The 18,962-nt window shown below is 46.3% G+C and overlaps 1 protein-coding gene across 3 annotated transcripts in view; it reads right to left on the bottom strand.

Annotated features, from left to right (window-relative positions):
• Positions 1 to 18,304, bottom strand: part of RNF212B (ring finger protein 212B) — a 1,495,999-nt gene extending 1,477,695 nt beyond the window's left edge. The window contains exon 1 of one of the 3 annotated variants that reach the window (XM_078641360.1): positions 18,213 to 18,304. The gene's annotated coding sequence lies outside the window, so the exon portion shown is untranslated. Of the gene's footprint in view, positions 1 to 17,748; positions 17,863 to 18,212 lie in introns of those variants that run through there. The other 2 variants (XM_078641359.1, XM_078641361.1) reach the window with 2 other exon arrangements.
• Between the last annotated feature and the right edge of the window lie 658 nt (positions 18,305 to 18,962).

Below are 18,962 nucleotides of genomic sequence, written 5' to 3'. Positions count from 1 at the left end.
AAACTGCCGCCCGGGGAGGAAACCCTTCTGGTCGTCATGAATTATTGCCCCTGCTATTTTACTTAAACGAGCGATAATAATACCAGTGAAGATTTTGTAGTCGGAGTTCAATAAAGATATTGGGCGATATGATTGGCATTGGGTGGGGTCTTTACCAGGTTTTTAGATCAGGGTGATAATTGCCTATTTCCAGGTGTCCGGGAATGGTGAATGACCCCGCAGAATCTCATTGAACAATTTCAGCCATATTGGGATGATTTCCTCCTTCAACAACAGATAGATCTCATTTGGGATTAAATCTGGGCCGGCTGCCTTACCTTTCTTGATATTCTTGATAGCTTCATAATTTCACTCCCCGTTATGTCTTGATTTAGTAATGTTAATCCTTCAGGGGTCACTTTAGGAAGTTGCATCTGAGCCAGCCAAAAATCTACAGCTGTTTTATCTGGAACTAAATTCTCCCTATACAATTCTTGGAAAATTTTTAAAAACTCCCTCTCAATCTCGCTCTTATTATCCGTGATCTGAGTGGAAGGTTCGTCCCCATTTTCTATTCTAATCCTGGTTATATAGTTTTGAGACCTGTCCATTCTGCTCTTTATAGCTAACAGTTTACCGCATTCCTCACCCTGGCCGAACTCTCTCATTCTACTTGCTTCCCACTTCTGAAGCCTAATTCCTTCCAATGTTAACCTCTATTCGCGCTGTTGATCTTCCAGTATGCCCATCAATTTATCTTTTTCTTCCCCCTGAACTACTCTAGACTTTAATCTTACTTCAGATTTTCTCAACTGTGCCTCCAATGAAGCGGTCTGCTCTTTTTCTGAGTTAACCCACCCTGCGGCCGCCCCCTTCAGCATACCTCTCAGCCATGCTTTAAAGGAGTCCCAAACCACATGGATAAATGCAGATTCTAGATTTTGATTAAAAAAGGCTTCCGCATCTAGTTTAATCTTTTCCATTATTTCGTTTTGTGACAGCAATCTTCTATTTAATGTCCACCTCTTACCCAATGGGGTAGAGGGGAGCTCCATGCTCAATTCTATTGTACCTTGATCTGATATGTGTATGGGCAGATATTCCACTTTCTAAAACCTTTGTATTTCCAGGAAGTCTATAACAATGTAGTCTATCCTGGAGTAATGACCATTCTTTTTACTGAAGAAAGAGTAATCCCTCACATTTCCCATTTTTTTCGCCATACATCACATAGATTAAAATTATCCATCATGGCTGAAAGGCAAGCTCTTACACGAGGGGCATACATTTGTGTACGAGCGGAAGATCTGTTTAGCTCATTATTCATTAATAGATTAAAATCTCCACCTATTATCAGTGGGGCCTCAAAATCTATCAGGGCAGAACAAAGATTGTTAAAAAAACTAACCTCATCGTCATTTGGCCTGTAACAGCTGGCTACGGTATAGGTGCTGCCCCACGTTTTTATCTCTGCTACTACCCACCGTCCTTTAGTGTCTACCTGTGTTCTACCTAGTTATATTATTTTGAATGACTATTGCCACACCTTTAGAACAACACTGTTGGTCTGTGGCTATAACTTTTTTTTACCCATTTCTGCTTGGTAAATAGTGCCATACACTCTGACCTCATTAGATAGGTCCTTGAAGCATTAAAACATTCATGGGGGAATTTTTCAGGTATTCAATAACCAATCTCTGTCTCCTTTTCACTCTGAGACCATTTATGTCCCAACATAATATGCCCAAACGCTCACTTTCTTTATTCGTATTGCTATCCCCCATCATTTGATTCCCTGATTCTTCTATTCTCAATAGCATTGGCTACATGGATTGAGGACACCTTTTCCATTTTCTTTTCTTTTTTAACCCTATGCTCCCCACAGTACACCCCTCCACTACCCCTGTGCTCCCCATCCCATCCCCCCCATCTCCCCTGGGAACCCTCCCTGCCTACTCATTGGCTTTCGCAAATTCGAGCTACGAACCCACACCCGTCTTCCATGTTAACATTTATTATGCTGGCTTCCCCACATCTAATTATATTACTCTTTTACTCTATTAATCTATTCGCTTTCTCATAGAACACTTCAGCTAACCAGTTGCCTTACAGCTTATCAGGAATTCATCTACCTCCTCCGGGGAGTGAACATTTTACATTTTATTGGCTCTCATCAATTTGAGGTATGCTGGAAACCTCAGCTGGACTTGAGCACCCAGTTGCCTTAGGGAGTCCATCCTTTTACCTAGCTCCCATCTTCTGTCCTCAGTAATTCTTGAAATGTCAGATCTTGTTTTAAATCTTTGGACCTGACTAGCCGTTAATTTTAAGGCCGCCCCTAATAGTTTTTCTTTGAGGGAATACGACAGAATATTTACCAGGATTTTCCTGGGCTTTTTCCGAGCAGGATTAAGCCTGAAAGGGTCTTGGTGGGCTCGCTGGATTTCAGTATCCCAGACAGAGGCTAAGGCAATTTGAGGAAAGGATTTATTCAGGATATTTATCACAAAGGCTTTTCTGTCCCCTTCTTCTGCACCCTCCTTAACTTCAAGAATCCGAATATTGTTCCTCCTCGAATTATTTTCCATCCTCTCTAATCTGTCTGATATGTCCCTTTCTTTGGATCTAAGCCTATACAATTCTTGGCTATGATCTTTGACATCTCTCCTGAGCTCTAGCATTTTGTTTTCTAAGTCCTCAGTGCGTTGTGTTAGTACTGCTACTGCTAAGTTCTCCTCCAAGCTACTACACGTATCTTGAATTTTTTTTTGGTTACTTTCTGAGGTAGCAAAACACTCTTTAATCACTGCAGAGAGCTGGCTCGGTAAGTCTTTTACTACATCTAAACCTGTCATAGCCAAATCTTTAGCTCCCTCTTTAAATTGTATAGATTGTGTAGCTCTAGCCTGATCAACCTCCTTTGAAATTGGTGTAATTTCAGGTACCTCATTAATAGCAGAATTAATATCGCTCAGGGGTGAGTACTTGTTTGAAACCGAGATGGTATAAACTGGTGTCGAAGATAGTGAGGTAAATGTTTCGACGTTTTGTAAGGCAGGCTCCGTCTGTACCTCTGTCTGTACCTCCTTAAGGGTTGGCGGGTCCATACTGCTCTGCGGATTAACCTGTGGGATTAACTTAAAATAGGACCTTAGTGAAGGTGTTACTTTGGGCGCTGGCTGAACAGCTTTCTTTTTTTTCTTTGCAGATGTATTCCTCCCTACTTTAATAGCAGAGCTTTTACTTCTAGTTTTGCCTTGCGTGGGGGTTACGGAATGATCTACTTGTAGATCCACCATGGGGTCCCCGACCTTTACCTGGAAGAAGTTCGATCTCAGTTTATATCTTCTTCCCCAAGCCACTTCTTAGCCTATATTTCCCTCTTTTTCCTCCGCAAAGCCTTTTTCTAGAATAAGGTTTTTGGACTCACTCACTAGCTCCACCCCTTTCCCCTTACTCATATGAGGTAAACCGTTAGCGGTCATACCATACCCCAAGTTTGTCTTTTTGTTCTGCCTTACGTGATTGCCCTGCTGTAAATACTGTAGTTGCAACCTACTGCCCCAGTTGATTGTGTGCCGTACTTCCTGACCCCCCCTCCTGGGTGTTACAAATGTAAATTTCACCAGTACCAACAACTATCCCTAGATTTGAGGATAAAGAGCAAAAGCGGAGTGCAGCTCGGGACTCTCCGATTGCACCCGCTGCCCTCAGAACTGCTGGACCAATCTACATCCAGCCCTCACCTCCGGCTATCGAACCCAGACCCACCATGAGGCAACAGGGAAAATGCCACAGGCTGCAAGCTGCAGACCGCAGCGGTCCAGGGCGAAGTCCAGGATGAAGACCAGGGCAAAGTGAAGTGGGGAAGCGAAGGACAGCGATGAACAGGATGACCCGCTGTAAGCAACGTCGTCGTCGTAAGCAACTGCCACCGCCGAGCAAACCGCAGCAGCCCGCTGTAAGCCGTAGCAAAACTAACTCCACAATCACAGTCTCAATCCTCACGGACCGACTAAACAAAGTCTGGAGAAGGTGTCGGCTCCTGTGCGGTGAAAAGCCATAAACATGCGGGGGAAACCAAACTCGAGATCACTCCATATCGCCACGGGTGTCAGAGCAGCTCCCGACCAGCTCTCTAGCTAGCCGCCATGTTCCCTCGTGGGCGTGGCCCCCCCACGTATTGACTCATACTTTGATTTCTGCCATGTTTTAGCTATTTAAGTTGCCAAATATTACATAGCAGTACATCCACTGGCTAATATTCACATTATACCACAAATGTAAGTTGATACATGCAGTTATTTAAAGAAATGTCATCCTGTTTTTTAATTTCCCATGCTTTGTCCATCTGCTCAGCTGTTGGGCTATAATTCATGAAAGACAGCATGAAGAGTTACTTAAAAGAAGCAAATGTTCTGTATTTAACCACTTTTAAAAATAAATGCAGACAGAAAACACATTGTTTCTGTATGTATATTTTCTGTAAAAATCCGTAAAAACGGAAGACAGGGAGCCTTAATTATACCCCACTTGGTTGGCTGGGCCTAGCACCCGTGATACAATACACCCCAAAATGCGACTTGGAGACATTATATTTTGCCCAGTAGAATTCATGCTTTTTTTTTTTTACAATATGGGTAGCTGCAGATTTTAGTCCCAAGCTCAGCTGCTACCTAGGAAAACATACCATACCAAGACATTTTTTTAAAAATAGATACCTTAGGGGGTCACTTGTGTGGTTCTATCAAGGTTGTTTTTTACCCAGGACCCCTTGCAAATCTCAAACTGTGCCTAAAAGGAAAGGCATTGAATTTGGAGAGATCTGCTAATTTCCTACCACCCAGCATGCCCCCTCCCACCCCCCCCACCCACGAGACTACCGATAAAAGTAGTACCTCACTTGCATGGTGGGCCTAGCCCCTGCAACAGGAAAAGGTCCAAAATCCAATATGGACAGATCAACTGTTTCCACTGCAACCCAACCCTTTTTTCGCAATTTGGTTAGCTATGGATTTTGGATCATAGCTCAGCCAGCACCATCGGAAATCTTCCAAACCTACACATGTATGGAAATAAGATACACCCGGGGGAGTCCGGATCGCATGCTTTACATGGCTCTCACCAACAGCAGAGAGCCAGGCCTAGCACCTAGCAGTGTCGTGAGACCAGGGCTGCATGCTGACAGGCCATGGTGCAAGCCACTGTGCCAGTTGAGGGTTCGAAGGTCATTGGGGCTGTTGTCGGTGGGTCAAGTCTGTAGTGTGGGATTGGTCGGTGCCTCGTGTTACGTATGAGGGGTGCCCCAAAACCACGGTGCAGGCAGTGTCGGCGATGTCAGCTTGCAGCAGAGTCGGTGTGAAGCGTAGCAGTGCAGAGTGCGGTGCATGCAGAGGCTCGGTGGCGTCTGTGAGACCAGGGTTGCAGTGCAAAGTGTGGAGTGCCCTTTGCAGTGCCTTCAGGTTGTGGAACAGCCAGCAGTCTTGGTGACTGTGTTGTGTTACCTTTCTCTTCTGTGGCAGCTGAAACCTCAGGTTCCAGAAGCCAGTACCCAGAAGACGAGGAAGTCTCCTGCTTCTGAGACTTCTTGAACAGGGGGAAAGCTCTACATCAAGTCCTTGAAGATACTTAGTATGCAGAAAGAACAGTCTAGTCCTTTCCCTGCCCAAGACAGATGCATCAACTGCAGGCCAACCCAACAAAGCAACAACAGCAAAGGGGCAGTACACCTCCTGGCAGCTCTTCTTACTGGCAGGTTCCTATAGTCCAGCAGTAATCTAAAGTTCTGGGGTCAGGGCACCAATATTTATACCGCATTTTCCTTTAACTTGGTACAAAGTTCCTCTGGCACACATAAACCAGTTCAGCATGGCTCTGGCCAGGTTAAGCACAGGAGGTGGAGACAGCTTTGTGAAACATAGTCACAGTCCATTCAGGTGCAAGCAACGACTCCTCCCACTACTGTAAATGCAGCCAGGTCTATTAAGCCTGGCTATGAGTCACCCAGGAAAGGCAGAACACACCTCAACCTCCCCCTTGTGTTTGTCTAGTGTGACTGCACATCCCCTCCTCCTGTCACTCCAAACGCAGACAGGGAATACACAAAAGACAGAGGCCCACAGGATGGTTAAGAAAGAAAGTGGTCACTTTCTAAAAAGTGATATTTACAAAGCACTTTATATAAAAATCATCTTTACTAAAAGATGTATTTTTAACTCCTGAGTGCAGGCGTACTAAACTCCATTTTTCTATCAGCGCTCACTGGCAAGCTACATTGGTAAAGTATTTATGTTTTATTTTTCAAGAACCCTTTGTTTGGAGGAGTAATCTGCGAGACCCCGAGGTAGCGCTGAAGCGCTCAAGTGGCAAGTGATTACACGAGGGGCAAAGGAGCCTGCGAGACCCCCAGGGGGCGCTGAAGCACACAAGCGGCAAGCGACTACATGAGGGGCGGAGGAGCCTGAGATCCCGAGGCAGCGCTGAAGCGCACAAACTGCGATTTCTAGACGGGGGGCAGAGGAGTATGCGTGACCCCTGAGGCAGCAACGTAGCGCGCTAACTGCGAATTTCGTACGAAGAGAGCGGAGGAGACTGCGCGACCCTCCCCCCTCCCCCCCGCAGCAAGCGCCGGAGCCGGAGCCCACACGAAACAGCGCCGAAGCCCCAGGGAAGGGCACAAACATACAAGGCAGCGCCGACCTACCCGAGGAGGCTTCCCCAACGCTGCAGCTCGCATCAATAAACCACGGGCTTAAGGGGGGACTTGGCAAATAGGCAAATGTGGCGAGCAGCAACGCTAAAAGCCCCAATCAACAACGAGAGCCAGTAAAGAGTCAAAGCAAAGGCAACAGCCTAGTACCACCCCAACACAGACGTAAGAAACAAAGCAAGGCAAGAGCTGGAGGGGCAAGCACAAAAACAAGACCAGGCACATCAGAGTACCGACCAGCACACAAGCAAAGGCATCGACTGCAGCGCAGCAATCCACAGCAACGCGCCAAGGGGGGGAGCTGGTAGGCTACTTGGCAACTAATCCGGTACACCAGGCGAACGAGACAAAGCAAACGCTGGAGGGAGCGAGGGCAAAAACAAAGACCCGGTGCATCAAAGTACCAAGCCGCTTCCGCTACAATTGTGTAGTGCAAGCCGCAGAACAGGCACAAACCAGGCTGCTAGCTACTACTAGGAAGGTAGGCGAATCGCGCAGCCAGAGAAAATCACAGCCACAGAAGATGGCAGATATGAAAAATGCAAACGACCTGAAGTAACTAAGGAAAGACAATCTGGAGTCCCCGGCGAAGCTAAAGACAGAGACAGCAACACTAGAAATAGTGCTGAAAAGAATCAATGAAGTCAAGGATGTTGCAAGAGGAACTAAAAAGACAATAGATAACATGGAACTGGCTGCAATCCGTGCCGACCAGCACAACACAAACACCAGACTAGATACGGCAGAGAGCAGAATAAGTGAAGTTGAAGATGCAACGAGCAAGAACATCAAGATCACTGAGGAGCACGCTAAGATAACCAAGACACTACAAAAGCAGATAGCGGAGCAAGACGACAGAGCCAGAAGGGGTAACATCAGAATCCTGGGAGTCCCAGAAGGTCTGGAGGACAAAGACAAGTCCTGCGCAGCAATGCTAGAGGACATGATCCCCAAACTCACCAGCCTAAACTTCGAGAGGCAGTTTGAAGTCAACAAAGCATACACAGTCCCGGCGGGAAAACCGGCCACGGGGAAACCTCCAAGAGCGATAATCTGCACCCCACTAAGAGCGGACCACACTGACGCGATCTTCGCCAGGAAAAATCAGAACCTCACATGGGCGAGCAGCAAGATTGTACTCACACAGGATTACTCGAAAACTACAGTAGAGGCAAGGAAAGGCTTCCTAGCCATGAGAGAAGCTCTGCGAAAAAGGAACCTAAACTACTCTTTCACAGGTCCTGCTCGCTTTAAAGTCACGGACAACTGGAGACCAATCGTTTTCGAGGACCCAGAGGAACTCAGACGATACATGAGAGGACCACCGACCGAGGAGATGGAGGTGAGAGGCCAAGGCCAGGGCCAAAGCGCCCCAAAAAGAAGTGCCTCACCAAGCAATGAGGGTAAAGCAGACTGAAAAAAAAAAAAAAAACTCACTGCTCCTGCAAAAGAACTCTGCAGAGCAAGCCTGAAGAGCAAGCACAGAACTAAGGAACGTGGGACTAGCCATCCTCGGCTAATGTAGAAATACATCACCAACTACCTCAGAAACACCAGGACCACACCCTAACAACCAACGCTAACCTCAAGAATTTGCACAGGCTTTAAAGACTAAGAGACTTAGAGACTAAAGACTAAAGAACAGACGAACGGTGATCAAGGATCACAGAAGGAATAAGAAACCAGCAACCTACCTCAGGGAAGATGCGGAGCAAAGGAACTTTGTTTTCGCACACCCACTATGCAAGTAAGGGGGGGAGGGGAGGGAGGAGGGCATGAAGGGGGGAGGGGGTGCGAGGAGAACACACATGGGCTGATACTACTCTTTTCTCTTTTTCTATCTTATCACATCTATCACATATCCCTAGAGAGCGCACAACGGAAGGCTAAACACAGTACCATGATAGGCACACGATCGGAAGCTAACCAGACTGACAGCCAGCCCAGGCAAAACGGAAGATGACACACAACTCAGACCATAATCTCACGACCGACATCAAGATAGTGTCGATGAACGTTAAGGGGCTTAACCACCCAGTAAAGAGAAGGAAGGTCCTAGACCACCTGGCCAAGCTTAAGAGCGACATCTACGTCCTGCAGGAGACAAGACTAGAGGAGGGAGACATAGACCGCCTGAAGGCCAGCTGGATAGGTCAGGTAATAGGGTCACCTCCAAAGAACAAGAAAAACGGGGTGATAACAATACTCAGCAAAAAGTCGAAACTCACACTAGCTAAGTCAAAAGAGGACACAGGGGAGATTACTAGTTACCAGCCTGCTCAGAGGGGAGGAACCCATACATGTGGCAAACATCTACGGCCCCAACACCGAGGATAAGGCATTCTGGGAACAGACTAGCAAAGAGTTGGAGACACTGCCACTAGGAGAGCTGCTAATAGTTGCCGGGGACATGAACCAGGTCCTAGACCCAGCCATAGATAGACACCCACAGAGACACAGCCAGGGTACACAGAAAGGCAACACACTGCGGAACATATGCACGAAACTAAGGCTCGGGGACCCATGGAGACTGCAAAACCCAGACCAGAGAGAATACACCTTCTACTCAACCCCACACAACTCCTACAGTAGAATTGATTACATCCTCATATCAGACAGGCACACGCACCTCATAGACCATACGGAGATAGGCCCAAGGGCCATCTCAGATCACTCACACATCTGCCTAACATTGACAGGCAAACACAACGAACGGCCAACGAGGAGATGGAGATTTGATGATAACCTACTGAAAAATACAGACAGCAGTACTGAAATAGAACTAGCCATAAAGGAATACCTCTCAAACAACGACAGCCCAGACATAGATAGGGAGACCCTATGGGACGCGCTAAAAGCCACGGTGCGAGGCACGATAATAAGCATTAAAGGTAGACAGAACAGGGAAAGAGGCAGGAAGATAACAGACCTGGAGAGAGAAATCAAGACACTAGAATCAGGACACATAGCCAATCTAGAGGACAGGAACACCCTCACGACCCTAACAAAGAAAAAATACGAACTGAACAAGATCTTGAGTGAGAGGGCAGGGACCTGGGTCAACAAATACAAAGCAATAAACCTATGCTCAGCCAATAGGGCAGGGAAGGCTCTGGCGTCATACCTCAAAGGTAAGCAGAGACAACACACAATAGCAGCTGTCAGAGACAGAGCAAACAAATCACATACGACGAACAAAGGGATACTTGACACTTTTCAAGACTTCTATGCGCAGCTGTACAGGGAGGACGAAACACTAAGTGTAGATGGGGGCAAGGACCTGCTAGATCGCATCACGACACCAGAGCTGACGGAAACCCAAAGAGAGAGGCTGGACACTGAAATAACAAGCGAGGAGATAGAAAGAGCAGCCAAAAGCTTAAAGGATAACAAGGCCCCAGGCCCTGACGGTTTCACAGCCAAGTTCTACAAACACTTTATTGCCACACTCAGGCCAACAATGACATCGGTATTCACAAGCTGTGTACTCAAGGGGCGGATGACTCAATCGATGGCAGAGGCCAACATCATAGTAATCCCTAAGGAAGGCAAAGACACACAACACCCCAAGAATTACAGGCCAATCTCACTCATAAATGTGGATTGTAAGATATACGCCAAGATACTAGCAACCAGACTCAACTCATACCTACCATCCCTCATACATTGCGCTCAAGTGGGGTATCTGAAGAACAGGATGTCGCACGATAACACAAGACTACTCTGCCACATAATCAACCACGCAGCCAATAGCAACAATGCGGCGGTCATGATCGCCCTGGATGCAGAAAAGGCATTCGACAGGGTATCATGGCCGTACCTAGACCAATGCATGGAAAAATTCGGCTTAGGCCACAACTTTAGGAAGATGGTAATGGCTCTATATAACGAACCAAAGGCGCGCGTAGTAGTGAACGGAGGCACGTCAGAACTCTTAAATCTTAAACGAGGAACGAGGCAGGAATGCCCGCTCTCACTAGCCCTCTTCCTACTGGCCATAGAGCCCCTTCTAAGCATGATACGAGCGAACCCAGACATAAAAGGGATACCCATAGAGGGAGAGACCTTCAAGTTAGCAGCATATGCTGACGATGTCCTCATTGTAACAGAAGACCCAGAAAGATCCATCGCGGCCCTAATGGACACTATAGATCAATACGCCCAGGTATCAGGATATAAATTGAACAGGGAAAAATCGGAGTGCAAACCACTAAATATCCACACCAACAAGACGATGCTGGGGTCCTCTGGACTGACCTGGCAAAAGAAAGCCATCAAATACTTAGGCCTCCTTTTCGAGAGAGACCTGCACACCACACTAGACCAGAACGAGCAAGCCATTCTAAACAAAATTAAGGAGAAGCTCGAGGGGTGGTCTCCAAAATTCACTACATGGTGGGGAAGGATAGAAACCATCAAAATGATGGTCACCCCAATGGTTAACTACTTGCTCAGCATGCTACCGCTAACCAACACAACAGACTTCCTCAAAAAGCTAGACAAGCTAATCAACACATTCCTCTGGAGAGGGAAGAAACCCAGAATCAGCCTTCAAAAGCTCAGACTGCCCAAGACACTAGGTGGCCTAAACCTGACAATTTTTCAGCTATTCCAAACAGCATGCATAGCAAAACAAGGCCTGTACTGGCTAACGCCAAAGAATGACTACACCCCTGCCTGGCTCTCTCTGGAAAGGAGAATATTAGGCGGGATGGAACCCGTGGCCTTACTCACGGCAACGAAACACCCCGCAATAAAACAAAACCCAATACTAAGGAACACAAGGCAAGCCCTAATAAGAATAGATAAGCTACTAGACACCAGCATCAGGCAAACGCAGCTAGAATCCCTCTGGCACAACCCTAAAATAAAATACAGGAACAACACACTAGACATGCCCACTTGGTACGGACACGGCATAACCACAGTAAGCCAGCTACAGCATAAGGGAACTCAAGCCACCTTCGACACACTCAAGGAACAACACAAGTTTGAAAGCGCAGAGCTTTATAACTTCCTAAAGATAAGAGTAGCAATCACCAAAGCAAACATAACTGAGCACACACCCTCAATACTGCAATATGCCACGAGCCTAAACATAACAGGACACCAAGTAGCACACATGTACAAAGCCCTGTGCCCCAAGACCTCTAAACTTAACAACAGAATCATAGCCCACTGGGGAACAGCGGCAGGGAGGGAACTAACCGACAAGAACACCGACCTCTGGTCATCCACATCAAGAAGGAAGGTGACAACAACACTAGATCAGACAAAATTCTGGCTGTTACACAAGGCCTACTGGACCCCAGCCAGACTAGCGGCCATGGGTATTAGAGAAAACGACTCCTGCTGGAACTGTAACAATCAGAAAGGGGACCTGGCACACCTCCTCTTTCACTGCATCAAGGTCAGGAAATTTTGGGACTCGGTTAACACACTGGTAAACGGTGCCACAGGGACCACCCTAGCACTTGACTTCCACCATCTAGCACTGGGGTACACCGACCCTTCCATAAGATCCGAAATGGACAGAGACCTGATTGACCTCCTGCTCACAGCCGCGGTCAAGACGGTTTTAACCAACTGGAAAGACACAGCGAAAGCCACCTTCAAAGCCTGGTTTAACTGGGTCATTTTCCTTCGGGGGGCTGACAACATAACATCCAACAACCTACCGAATGCAGGGAAGAAAAGTGAAATGTGGCTCTCGCTGGACAACTACCTGTCCTCACACAAGCCACCTTGAACGCCAGAGAGACAACCGGGAAACAAGCCCCAAGCAAGATGAGACACCACTGAATAGACTACTAAGATCGCCTACTCTGATAACTAGCCAGGCCTCTCTACTCTCTACTCTCTCTACTCTCTTTCTCTATACCTCTCTCTCTACGCCACCGGGGGAACGGAAAGACAATTGGACAATTCAGCAAGGGGGAAGGGGTAATGCCAAGAGAAACTGAAGAAGAAGTGAGAATAAAGTGAACAAACGGCTGCAAATCACTACCTAAGATCCCCCCCTCACCCCCCCGGGGTCCCTCTCCCTTGTCCTCAGCTATCTCCCATGTATATCCTGTATATCCTCTGCACCATGTAAATAAATATAATTTTCAATAAAAAAAAATAATAATTAAAAAAAAAAGAACCCTTTGTTTAACATTAGGCATGATACACTCACCATACTGTCAAGTAATGCTGCATACACTACAATCATGGAATAGTTGACACTGTTAGAGAAATATTGCATAATGCACATCCCAGAGAACATTTCAAATGGAAAAGAGAGAAAAACGAAAATGCAGTTTGTGTCTATGTGGCTTGCGAGTAGTCAATCGAGCATCTGAGGCCAGTCATGTCGGGGTCCGCTTAAGTGGCCAGGGCGTCAGTGGGGGGGGGTTGACCCTCCGGGGGTACGTCTGGGTTTGCTAGTCGGTGAAGGTAAAATATGAGAGGGCCCCAAATATCTGGAGGCCTGTTTGCAGCTGTCATCAGGTCCCAGAATTCACCCAGGAGCATCTAGCATTGGGCTGCATCGGCTATCCAGTGCTTGGTCTGCAGAGCACCAGCAGCATTGCAGCAAGTTTACGATTAGCATCTGAAAGTCATTGACATGTCCCAGGAGGCACAACAGGGGGTCAGGAGCTATGCGCTCGAGTGATATCACGAACTATGGAGCACACCTCCAGCCAAATGTCTTAGACCTTGGGGCACGACCAGGCCAGGTGTGCAAAATACACGGCAGGAACGCACATCGCACACATCTATCATTGTCCATCAGACCCATTTTATGCAGTGTTACAGGAGTTCGGTCCAGCCGGTGGATATATTTAAAATGGATAAGCCGTAGACGATAATTGGGGGGGGGGGGCGGGGGGAGAAGTTTAGTTTGGCTGCAGCAGTATTGCCACTGTGAGGGAGAGAGACCGCTGGCCAGGTCTACGCTCTAAACCTTACGAGCGAGCTCAGTATCTATGGGGGAGGCCGCCAATGAGAGGGTATAGAGCCTAGTGACTATTTTGCGCAGGGGAAGTGGAGTAGTGCATGTATTCGAGCGCAGTGTTGGGCAGGGGAGCAAGTGGAAAGGCAAGTTGTCATTTTTACATGTGACCCTATTCTAGTGCTGCATCATCATGCAGTGTGAGAAAAGTACTGTGGGGTAAATGTCAGCTTTAGTGCCGATACCCAGGTCTGCTACGCGCCGCGGCGAGCCATGCCAGCTGTCTGCAGCGGGGAAAATGCGGGATTGCTAGCGAGCTGCATTGAAGGTGCAAAGAGTGTTTTCACATAAGTTTATTTGCGCAGCCCATTCCAGGCCCATTGCACCCATTCCACTGTGTCTATCTTGCCTTGGGGGATCCTGTGCGGTAGAAATGGCGCTGTCTGCAGTGGCCAGACTCATCTCGACCACAACATGCAGCTGGAAAGGTGTTGGATGTACCTAAAAATGGAGGAAGCTAGCTTGGGCACATAACGCATAGAGTCTAAGATCAGGGGCCCCCATTCCACCTCTCGCTAGGGGTAGCGTTCGGACGTCGTAAGCGATGCGGGATGCCGACCCGCTCAGATCAATTTGATAATGTTGGATCTCAGTTTTTTTTAACATAGTGATGAGTGGAATAGGGATATTTATAAACAAGTATAGGAATTTAGGAAGCACGATAATTTTTGTGATGGCGATGCGCCCAGCCAATGAAAGAGAAAGTTTTTCCATGCTTGCATCTTGGTCCATTGCTTTGCCGAAGTTGGCTCTCCACAGCTCATCCATGTCTCTAGTCAGCCAGATGCCCAGGTTTCTAGTTGGACCACTAGCCCAAATGAATAGATAGTCGGTGGTGAACGGTTGCGTAGCATCTGTGAGGGGAAAGAGAATGGACTTGCCCCAATAAACCTGGACCCCGGAGAGGCAGGCTAAGCGGATAACCTTCCTGGTCGTGGGAGCTAGATTCTCCTGCAGTTTACGTATATACATTGTAATGTCGTCGGCATACATAGACATAACCGGGGCACAGGACGAGAAGCCAATGTCTCGCTGAGTGTGGTGCTGGCACAGACGTGCCACCAGAGGCTCCATAGCAATGGCAAATAACATGGGGGACAGGCGGCAGCCCTGCCTGGTGCCCCTCGTGATCGCTATGGGGTCGGTTACCTGCCTATAAACCCTGATGCGTGCCAGAGGGAGTGTGTAGAGGAGCTGGACTTTCCGCACAAAACCTAGGCTAAAGCCCAGGCGAGGAAGGAGATAAAAAATAAAGGTCCATTCAAGTGTATCAAATGCCTTAGTGGTGTCCAGAAGGGCAGCCACTGCAGCTGAGAAGGGTTGATCTGGTGGAGGACAGAGAAAGTGGTGTGCAGATTATACGACTTGGCGCTACCCGGGATGAACCCCGATTGATCGGGATGAGCTATTAATGGCTTCAACAGAAGGAGACGATTTGCCAGTAGTTTAGCATAAATTTTGTTGTCAGTATTAATTAGCGATAAGGGACTACACAAATCACAGCTCTCTGAGGATTTGTCCGGCTTTAGTAAGAGAGTGATCATGGCCTCATGGTGAGATAGGGGAAATCTTCCCAAGTCCAGAGACTCGTAATACATCTCAGCCATATGTAGGAAGAAAGGAGATGCATACTCTTTATAAAACGCGGGGGTGAGCCCATCTGAGCCTGGGGCTTTATTGCCCGGGAGTCCCGCAATAACTTTGGAGATTTCCTCATGCGTGAATGGCTGATCCAGATACTCCTGATGCCCGTTACTGAGCCACAGCAGCTCGATGGAGTCAAAGTATTGATCCAGGGATTCCCTAGAAACGGTCTCTCCCTTAGTGTACAATTGTGAGTAAAAAGCAGAAATCCTCGCGATAGTATCTGTGGGGGAGGAGGATCGCCCAGTGGCCTCATCACTTCATTGGTAAAGTGTTACCAAGCAGCTCCCATGTTAACCTATGGGAAAGATAGCTATAACAAAAGTGAAAACTAAATTCCCAGTATTTCACTATTAGGACATGCAAAAATACACCACCACATGTCCTACCTTTTAAATACACAGCACCCTGTCAATGGGACTACCTTAGGGGTGATTTAGATGTAAGAAAAGAAAAGGGAAGGGAAGGGAAGGGAATGGCCTGCCAAGTGGGTGCAATTGCCAGGTCAACATGGCAGTTAAAAACTGCACACAGACACCACAGGGGCAAGTCTGAGCCACCTTTGAAAATCTATGTGTGTGGTTGGCACAACAAGTGCTGCAGGCCCACAAGTAGCATTTGATATACAGTCCCTGTGCACACAGAGTGCACTGTACGAGGGACTTAATAGTAACTTAAATAAGCCAATTATGCAAATACCAATCCATAAACACAATATACATGAAAAGCGCATGTGCACTTTAGCCCAGAGTCCTAAAACCAACAAAAACAAGGTCAAAAACAGTAGGCCAAACATTCTGTGGGTAAATCCACTGAAAAAGCCAAATCTAACACTGCTTCAAAAAGAATTTACAACAGCATTGCAGGAAGCAAGAAATGATAAAGCTGGGATGTTCCCTGTGCTCACATCTGGAAGAAAGAATCCTGCTATATGACACCAGAATCTGCAAACAAAGGCAACACTAAAGTAATAACAAAGTTTTTTTTTTTTTAAAACACCGGCACTGAAGGGAACTACCTTGTGTGTGGATGTGATCTTTCTGAAAGAGCTAAATGCAGTCACCCAACATGAGGTTAGCCAGTGGTTGAAGTAGGCTGATCCTCTGCCACATGCTGTATGCTGTAGTAGGCGGAAGCAAAATGTGAGTGACAACAGCAGACCAATGGATGAGAAGAGGTGGCTAAAAATGCCCTTCCAGTATATTGTACATATAATTTTCAATCAAAAGGTCATGACTAATGCCAGACCTAAAATAAATATTAAAAAAGTAAAGAGGCCAAGAAATACAGAAGAGGGGAGCAGGCCATATACCAATTGAGAAGAAAGGATGGGGGAGGGGCAGAAAGAAAAGGAAAGGTAGTGCATGAAATATAAAAGGGGAAGGGAAGAAAGTAGAGAATACAAACAGTAAAAGCAGTGGACTGAGAAGTCCAATTGAGAACGGGGGGGGCAGGAAGTGCAAACACGAGGTGCAAATACACAGAGAAAGGGGAGACATAGAGTAGGAAGGTACATAGAGAAAGAGGAGACAACAGTAGAAAAGTATAAACACACAGAAAAGGAAATGGTAAATAGATAGGGTAAAGGGAATATGCATTGAAAGGTAGATCGAAGCAAGACATCCACAACAGTGAAAGTGAGCAAGAAATGAACAGAAGGGAAATGCACAGTACAAGAGAAGCAATCACATGACACAGCAGAAAATGGGAAATGTATTGTGGAGAAAGAGGGATAGAGTACAAGATAGGAGAGGCCAGGAAAGTGCATATGGGGAGAGGATGCAATAGAATGAAAAAAGAGGAGAAACATTTGTGAGGAGATTGGTCTGTGTCTGGGGCAGGCTGATAGAATGTATGAAGATTGATGTGGTCCTCTATGAAGAGACAATGCGTTTTAGGAAAAAGACGGAACAACCTAGCAGAGTGAAGAAAGTGCGTGCATGAGGGAAGCCTGCTGTCTGACTAAACTCAAGTATGCCCAGTATGAGATGGCTTGTACCAGATATATGTGTGTGAGGCGATTGCCAGCGTGAGTAAATCTGTCTGGGAGAAAACTGCCTTTTTAGGACGCAACTGGTTTGTGAAAATATGCCTAAAATTAGAAAAGAGAATTATTTGAGGAGAAATTATATGTTAGTGTAAGTACAAATAGTGCGTTAGGGGTTGGAACTGCGTGCGCCAAAAAAAATACGTGAAGGAAGAGTGCAAAAAACAAAAAAAGTGACCCAAATGTGGAAATGTGGCGGGTGTAGAGATGCGTGTTTGAGATGGTGCGTACGTGTGAACGCCTAGACATATAAACAGAAGCAATGAATGTTAAAACGGTGTTAGGGGCTGAAACGTATTAATAGACCCTTTTGAGGTGAAAGTTAATATGCAGGAGAAACGGTTTAAGGAAAGATAGAGGAAGTGTAAACACCTGTTCAGAATTGCCATAAACTGTCCGTTATTACCTAAAAAAAAATAAAGACTTTACTCTCTCCGTTTAGTAATAGCGGTGTACAGGACCAAAACTTCGGCACCCTATCACGTGCAACCAATCAACTAGCAGCAAACAGATTCTGAGGTACAGGGAAAGCGTAAAGATCCTCGGTTGGTTTGGCACTCTTAGTAAGTGATAGGCCAGCTACATTTTCGTTGACGTCTAGACTTTTCTCTAGATTAGGATTGGCTGGTCGAACACTTGAAACGTTACGTGTACATTGGCAGTGGTGTTTTATTAGAGAAATGTGTTAAAGTATATAATTCATCTTATAGCCAACGTATTAATAGACCCTTTTGAGGTGAAAGTTAATATGCAGGAGAAACGGTTTAAGGAAAGATAGAGGAAGTGTAAACACCTGTTCAGAATTGCCATAAACTGTCCGTTATTACTGATATTACCTCAAAAAAATAAAGACTTTTTACTCTCTCCGTAATCGCGGTGTACAGGACCAAAACTTCGGCACCCTATCACGTGCAACCAATCAACTAGCAGCAAACAGATTCTGAGGTACAGGGAAAGCGTAAAGATACTCGGTTGGTTTGGCACTCTTAGTAAGTGATTGGCCAGCTACATTTTCGTTGACGTCTAGACTTTTCTCTAGATTAGGATTGGCTGGTCGAACACTTGAAACGTTACGTGTCCATTGGCAGTGGTGTTTTATTAGAGAAATGTGTCAAAGCATATAATTCATCTTAATACGTCCCTGTCGGCTGTCGGGTTTCCCGATTTAGTGATTTTGCCTCTTTGTTTCTGTAAATTGATGCTCTGACAGAGGGATCCATCCTTCCAACAGGTCTACTCTGCTTATGTCACAGCACGGACACCGGTCTTGCAGCAAGCTGCTTCTATAGATACGTCAGGGGTAGTAACGCTATATAAATAGAAACTGGTGCTGATGTAAATCGCTTTAAAAATACATTCGGGTCGATTTCCTGCTATATAAAACAGCAACAAAAAAACAAGCATTTGCAATACAATAGGTCTGGCATTTGTGAGAGTTAGAGCTATTGGTGTTGTAAATGAAATTGTCATTTACCCAAATGTTATGGTTTGGAGTGGATTGGATGTATGTGGCGTGGAGTGGAATTATATGTGTTGTATTGGGATTGTTACCTTTGGAATTGTGTGGTGTGGTGTGGATTTGTGTA

Source organism: Lissotriton helveticus, chromosome 5_1, assembly GCF_964261635.1.
Source record: "Lissotriton helveticus chromosome 5_1, aLisHel1.1, whole genome shotgun sequence".
Lineage (NCBI taxonomy): Eukaryota > Metazoa > Chordata > Amphibia > Caudata > Salamandridae > Lissotriton > Lissotriton helveticus.
The sequence above is the reverse complement of the archived record's forward strand: the minus strand, read 5'-3'. Positions and strand labels throughout refer to the sequence as shown.